Genomic DNA, 8128 nt, shown 5'->3' with positions numbered 1-8128 from the left:
ACAGAGTAAGGTTGATGACTTTGTGCAACTCTGCCTCACTCAAACCCTATGCATGCACAAGTCGATACATAACCTCATGAGGTCACTGATCTTTAAAAATGAAGGATGAACAATAAGTCATGGGAGTTTCATGAAGCTAGACCTCAATGAGCATATTATGAAATGAGACTGGGAAAAGGACTTTTTCAAAGAGAAGCCCTGCTCTACTCAATCAGATTGTTTTGACTTGAACTCAACCATCTAATAATGGTATTTTGAATTATAACAAAATTTCTTTTTTCCTCTCCTCTTTTTGTTATCTGCCCCCAGGGGCAAATGAAAAAATGCCTAATATTTAAAGATTTATAGACTAAAATTTCATTTTGTAAAGCCTGGATCTATTAGGGAAGGTTTAAGGATGACGATTTGAATATTTGGAGGAATTCACCTGTATAGTACTAAATACTACTTGTGCAGATAGTATACCACAATGTCAATGGCAGCAGGTGACTTTTTGTCTGCCTGTGAAAGGTTGGTCATTATTAGGAAGCCTAGTTCCTAACTAGGGAAAGGACATCAGTAATTAAAATCCTTCATAAATTCTGGTTGGTATATAAGTTATTTTTAAATGGAAAACAAAGAATGGATCTTGAAGGCAATGTTGGACTACCAAGTCTCTCTGATGGAGAGTTGGCTATGCATTGTGGCTAACAACACGTGGAAGTGGTTATTAGAAGAATACAGGTACAAGGGGTTTATGGGAACTAAAAGACTTTGCTAAAACTTTCACAAAGAGGCTGCACTATGTACTCTTCTCTGTGTTGCTACTATTTGTCCTTCATTCTTGAAGAGGTCCATGACATCAGGAAGGTGATACCGAGACATGCAAGTGAAACAGAGCTGTGCAAAGTCATCAACTTCACTTTCATCTCCAGAGCCAGCTGAGTCCAATGGCCAGATGTAGATTAGGACAACTGGAGGTGGCCCAGGAGGTAGTGAGGAACCTTGGCTTTTTCTAGTCAAGGTATTTAACAGATCTTAGTTGGACTGAGGCAAAGCCTACTCAGTGATTAAAGTTTAAGAAGTGTTATGGGAATGGGAATCTGAAGAGCTTTCCTGCCCCAAGGCTCTTTGATAGGCTTAAGTGACTCTGAGAACCTTCCCTGATTTGAAAATATACTCTGCCCCCTAATAGGCTGAATGTGGTCACATGGAGGCTTGGCTTTCAGGACTGCCCATACCTGGTTACTTTGTGATTGGGCAGTGGGTCAAGAGGGTTATTACATTGTCTGAGCCAGGAGAAAGCTATATATACCCTGATGTGAGGTTTTGCTTTGGGGCTCATTTTGGAAAGAGTTGTGTGATTTGGCCAGATGAGACTCTGGGTAGCTGTTGAGACCCCCTGTTTCAAAAACCCAGATGTTGGTGCTTCCCTCTCTGATAACTGACCAGGTATGGATGTAATGGGTAGACAGCTGGAAGCCCTGTCTGTTTCTCTGTCTGTATTTTTGTCTGCTTGTAACTTCTGTTTGTATTCTCTGAAGCTTGGGGTGCAGACCTTTTTCCCCTGAACTAGGTAAATGATATATGTCTGATTGATTAAAGTAATATTGTTAACCCATTTTGAGTTGTTTTCCTTTAGAAAAGTAGATCTATGAACCTGTGCTAGCAGCCATCCTGGGTATGCTAGGGTGCTTGCTGCTAGAAGAAGAAATGAGTCAAAGAATGGCCTCTTAAAAAAAAAAATTAGATCTGTAAGGGGAAGACCCTCAGGGTTTCTGGCCAAAACAGAAGTAATTGCTATTTACATTCATTATGAGCCGAATCAGAGCCCAAACAATAATCAAGTAGGGCTTGGTCTAGACCTTATTGTCCAATGAATGAAAGCTACAATGATTTGGAAAGCCTGAGCGATGTGGGGTTAAGGCTAGTCTTTAAGAAAAAAGGTTCAGAAATTGAAAATTTACATTTCCTTTGGGCAGAGCACCATCAACTAAGAGTCTGATACCCTATGTGGACAGAAAGAAAGAAAGGGGGTGGAGGAAGGAAGGAAGGAAAGAAGGAGGAAAGAGATAAACAAAGAAAGAAAGGGGGGAGGAAGGAAGGAAGGAAGGAGGAAAGGAAGGAAGAAAAAAAGAAAGAAAGAAAGGATGGAAGGAAAAGGAAGAAAAGAAGAAAAGAAGGAAGGAAGGAAGGAAGGAAGGAAAGAAGAAAAGAAGGAAAGAAAGATACCCGTGTTGCCTAACTGGCCAGTTCCATTTAGCTCCTTTTCTACTCACAGAGGTTGCTGTTTGTCCTTTGTTCTCAAAGAAGACCATGACATCAGGGAGGTGATGCCATGACCATTTCCCTATGTGTGTGAGAGGACATGTGGTGTAGTGGGAAGATCTCTACACTAGGGGCCAAGAGAATGGAGTTATAGTTGTGGGAACCCAAGTTTCAGTTTCCTTATCTATAAAATAGGTATAATAATAGTTGCTTAGAAACCTCTCAAGGTTGATATGAGAGTCAAATGGGATGTAACATTCCCCATAAGGGTAAAGCATGGAATAAGGAGATTATAGTTCTGCCCTATTCAGCCCTGGTCAGACCACAGTAGTCTCTATGGAATATACATGAATTGCATGTAGTTCTGGGATTATTTCATTTTATACATATTGATAAAATGGAACGTAAGCAAAGGTGAATGACAAGGATTGAGAAGGGATTGGGTTTTAAACTTCATTGAGAAGTTTTAGACTAACGAAGAGGAGAGGACATGAAAGTCATCCATATATTTGAAGGGTTGTCATATGAATACAGCACAGGGCCTGGAGTCAAGAAGATTTTTCTGCCTGAGTTCGCACCCAACTTCAGACACTTACTAGCTGTGTGATCCTGGGCAAGTCACTTAACTCTATTTGCATCAGTTCACTTCACCTGTAAAATGAACTGGAGAAGGAAATGGCAAAATACTCCAGTGTCTTTGCCAAGAAAACTCAAAATGTGCTCACAATGACAAATGACTGAACAACAATGATCCTCACCAGGATTATATTCAACAGCCTCTAAGGTCCCTTCAAGCTCCCAATCAATGATCTTATGAGACTAAGATAAGTACCTCCAGATATGTCTATCAGACACAGAATGATCCTCCTCTGATTTAATCCCATCTCACTAAAGCAATTTTAAATCTGTTAAACACAACAACAAAAACATATGCCACCACATTTTATGTGTGTGTGTGTGTGTGTGTGTGTGTGTGTGTGTGTGTGTGTGTTTTGGAGGGGGGAAGACAAGGCAGTTGGGGTTAAGTGACTTGCTCAAAGTCACACAGCTAGTAACTGTCAAGTGTCTGAGGCCAGATTTTAATTCAGGTCCTCCTGACTCCAGGGCCAGTGCACTGTACACTGTGCCACCCAGCTGCCCTGTCAGTGTGTCAAAGAAATAGATCATTTCCTGAGGAGGAGCCAAGATGGCAGAGTAAAGGCAGGGACTTGCCAGACCTTTCTTCCAAGCCCCTCTAAATATCTTTTAAAAATAACTCTAAACAAATTCTGGAGTATCAGAACCCACAAAAATATGGAGTGAAACAAATTTCCAGTCCAAGACAGCTCGGAAGGTCAGCAGGAAAGGTGTGTTACACCAGGGTGAAAGCACACTTTAGTTCAGGTTATGCCAGCACAGGCCCAGACCCAGCAACAGAGCAGGCCTCAGGGCAACTGAATAACTAGCAGCAGTGGTAGTTTCCAGATTTCTCAGCCCACAGACACCAAAGAAAACTTGGAAGGTCAGCAGGAAATGTCTATCACACCTGGGTGAGAGTGGAGTGCAGTCCTGCACAGGTCTCACCAGTGCAGCCATGGTCACAGCAAACCAGGAGCAGGCCTTGGGAGTGAGTAAATCAGCAGTGGCAGTGGCTGCTTCCAGAGTGCTTAGCCCACAGACAGTAAGGGGGTCAAACAATTGGCCAGAAGGAGATCACAGGGGTCTTTTTGCTAGCACTGAGGCAGGACTCTGTTGCTTTGCCCGTATTCAGATGTAGGTCCTGGTTGATTGTTCCAGGGCAAGAAGGAACACTAACATAGCAGAATTTGCAGTCACAGTGGAGGGGGAATCCTCCTCACAGTTCAAGGGCAAAAAAGAGTGCTTGTGGCACTCACAGACCAGAGCACAGGCCAGGAGAGTAGTAAATACCTCTTCTTAGATCATACCACTTTGAAAGAACTGAAAACTTAGAGATCACGAGATGTATCTCTGCAAACAGTTTTACAAAACCTCTGAAGCTTGGGACAGTGCACCCTCCACCATGGAAGCAGAGACCTGCTTTAACAAAGATTTAAAAGTCAAATAATAGGATGGGAAAATGAGCAAACAAGGGGAAAAAAACCCAAACTTCTGTCGAAAGCTGCTATGGTGAGAAGGAAGATCAAAACACACTCAGAGAAAGAAAACAAAGTCAAAATTCCTACACTCAAAGTCTCTAAAAAATGAATTGGTCTCAAGCCATAAAAGAACTCAAAAAGGATTTTGAAAATCAAATAAAAGAGGTAGAGGAAAAAATTGGGAAGAGAAGTGAGAGTGATGCAAGAAAATCATGAAAAATGAGTCAACAACTTGGTAAAGGAGACACACAAAAATACCAATGGAAACAACACATTAAAAAAACAGAGTAGGCCAAATGATGAGGTCCAAAAAGCCAATGAGGAGAAGAATGCCTTAAAAAGCTGAATTGGCCAAATGGAAAAAGAAGTACAAAAGCTCACTGAAGAAAATAATTTCTTAAAAAATTATAATAGAGCAAATGGAAGCTAATGACTTTATGAGAAATCAAGAAGCAATAAAACAAAACCAAAAGAATGAAAACAGAGAAAACAATGTGAAATATCTCATTGGAAAAACAACTGACCTGGGAAATAGATACAGGAGAGATACATTAAAAGTTACCTACAAGGCAAGATAAAAAAAAAAGAGCCTAGACATCATCTTTCAAAAAATTATCAAGAAAAACTGTCTTAATATTCTAGAACCAGAGAGTAGTAAGAGGCAGAAGCAAGATTCAAACCCAAGTCTAGTAACAGCATCATGGTTAGTCCTTACCTTAATGTATTTCCCTACCCCCTACCTACACTGCCAATTCTGGGAGGTAAAATAACCCATAATTTTGCAAGTTTCTTGGGGGACATAGAGAAGGTTAGGCCAGAAAGATGAATAACTGGAGTGCTAGGAATCTACTTGACAAGTAGAAAGCCATAGCAGCCAAGGGAAACGCTAGTTTGGAATACGGACTCGTTTGCAAACAGAACTGTAGCAATTTTTGAGTCATAGGAAAAGAAAGTAACAAAAAATCTGACGGGGGCAAAAACAGCACAAAACACACATTCAGATTCTGCTGGAAAAAGCGCCATGGAGGACGGCGGGCCAACAGACTAAATGAGAGCTCACTTGGGATACAGCTTCCAACAGGCACAATCTGTTAGTTCCTATTTTAACAAATCACTCTTGCTAACCAGGTGCTAATCTAAGTCGTTTCTGTGCTGATGGACTACATATTCTATCCATACTTTCTAAATGTCAGCACACTGGGATAAAATCCCTCTTGTTCCACCCTATTTATGGCTCTGTTTGCAAAATGTTACTAAGATGGATGCTGGATAATTATGAATAGATCAACTTTGTTTTATTTTAAAATTTTAATTATATATTTTTAATGGACAAAAATGTATTTCCTCTCCCTCTCACCTTTCTTCTTCAATGGAAAGGAAAAAAAAACCCAAAACCCCTTAAAAATCAGCATTGTCTAACAAAACAAATTCTCATATTGTTCATATAAAAATTGTCATGTCTCTTTCTATACCCTTGGTCTATCACCTCCTCTAGAATCATGGTTGGTCATTGGGTTGATCAGAGTTCTTAAGTCTTTCAGAGTTGTTTTTCTTCACAGTGTTGTTGTCCTTGTGGAATTTGTTCTGCTTCTGTTCACTTTACACAATATCAGTTCATACAAGTCTTCCCAGGTTTTTCTAAATCATCCCTTAGGTCATTTCTTATAGCACAATGTTTCATTACATTCATATGCTGCAATGTGTCCAACCATTCTCTAGTTGATGGGACCACCTTGTTTCCTAGTTCATTGCCACTACAAAAAGAACTGTGCTAAATATTTTTTGAATATATGGATCTTTTCCCTCTTTCTGTGATCTCTTTGGATATATAGGCCTAATGTTTTTTATTGCTAAGTCAAAAGGTATGCCTAGTTAAGTAACTTTGGAGGCACAGTCCCAAATTGCTTTCCATAGTGGCTGGAAAAATTCTCAGCTCCTCCAATAGGGTGTTATTTGCATGATTTCCTGAAGCCCCTCTGAAATTTGTTGTAAGGTATGTCTTATTCATGTAAATTATGTGTATGCCCATATAGATTTATCTAAATGCAATTCTTGTGAGAGAAATGGTTATTAACAACCAACATCTTGGGGAGAGGTTGAGGCTCTCCCCTTCTTCCAAATTCCTGATTTTAAAAAGTTCAGTCATTTGAAAGATATTACTGATAATGAGATCGCCTGACCTTGGTCAGACTCCACCCACCCTTACAAGGAATTTAATCTAAGGTGGGGTAGCCCATTGGATGGAGACACATTTTTTTGTTTAGATAGCACAAGGTTAGGAGTGGAAAATATGCTTGCTAAAGGGGTTTATCACCATCATGCCATCATGGAGGATGTCTAGGAAAGAGCTGAAGTGGGATTTCTCATAGATTACCAAGTCCTTCAGGGGCTCTTGTCTGCAGGTAACATTGTTCTGGTTGCATCAAGGTTTAGAACATTGTGAGACCTCTCAAGTGAGATTCATAATCAATTAGAAGAATTGGTCTAACAATTTTCACAGGAAAAGCAATTAAATAAAGAATATTTATGGCTAAGACTAAGATATGCAGTTGGATGGTCAGCCTGTTGAGCTGGTCCATTGACATATAGATCTTTAATAGATATTGCAGATGTTCGGTGAGTTAGCTCTAGAATTGAGCAATAATAATAGTAAAAATGCATGCCCCATCAATCTGGGAATTCACACAGTGCTTTTGATAAATTCAAGTTTCTTCCCAAATCAAATGCCATGTTTTCAATATCACTATTCTTTGAGGGAAATTGTAGATACGTAGAATACGACAGTCTTCAAAGAAACAACGTTACTGACTAGTAAAAGGCCATGTGCACAAACAGTAGGAAACATTTCCTGTGACAAATTGTGCGCATGAAACAATGTGAAAGATATCACCAGAGGAATGTGTGACCAGAAAAGGCTATTTAACACCTTCTACACACAGCCTTTATTGATTTTCCAACTGCTACTACCCTCTGTTTCTGTCTTTGTCTCTCTGTCTCTGTCTTTAACTACCTTGAATTGATTTTGTACATTTACATATAGTTATATTCTATCCTCATCCATTCCCCCCAAAATGTAAGCTTATTAAAAGAAGACTCTCCTCTAATTTCTATCTTTGTATCCTTGGCACCTAGGATGATGCCTAGTATGTATATGTGTGTTAGTGTGTGTATTTTTACTGGCATGAGGAAACTCCCTCTACCAATGCAGGTTTCCACCTTCTCTGCTTGTCTTGAGAGAGTTGGCTAGGTAGTGAGAAGGTAAGTGACTTACCCAAGGTCAAATATCACATGTCAGAGTTAGGGCTTTAATTCATGACTTCCTGGCTCAGAGGTCAGTTCTATATCCATTATGCCATGAAGGTTCTTAACAATTCCTTATTGACTGATTAGCTTGGTTGGTCATATAGGAGTGATGAGGGCTTAATAGCTAAATAGTTGTAAGTACTACGCTGGTACCCAATGTTAGAAGACCTAGCATAGTGGGTGGACTGCTTGTGAAAGGTTCATAGGAGAACACATACCCGAGTCCCAGAGGATGAGAAAGCTCAAATAGGTTGTGATCTTCACAACTGAAGGTCAGGTATGGTCTTTTGACTACGTCCAAGTTTTACAGAACAAATCCTTTTATTATGGGGATTTGTTCTGTGAAGTTTGGATTCAGTCAGTGGACTACACTTGAGAACCTAGAGGGCCACATGTGACCTTGAAGCTGTAGTTTTCCCACCCGTGAATCTACTTCAAATAGCTTATAAGCCCCATTTAAATAGTGAAGAATTCCCAGTTCA

The sequence above is a fragment of the Petaurus breviceps genome, unplaced genomic scaffold, assembly GCF_028583685.1.
Source record: "Petaurus breviceps papuanus isolate PSGF00001 unplaced genomic scaffold, PetGlider_PUasm1.0 189, whole genome shotgun sequence".
Taxonomy (NCBI): domain Eukaryota; kingdom Metazoa; phylum Chordata; class Mammalia; order Diprotodontia; family Petauridae; genus Petaurus; species Petaurus breviceps.
The sequence above is the reverse complement of the archived record's forward strand: the minus strand, read 5'-3'. Positions refer to the sequence as shown.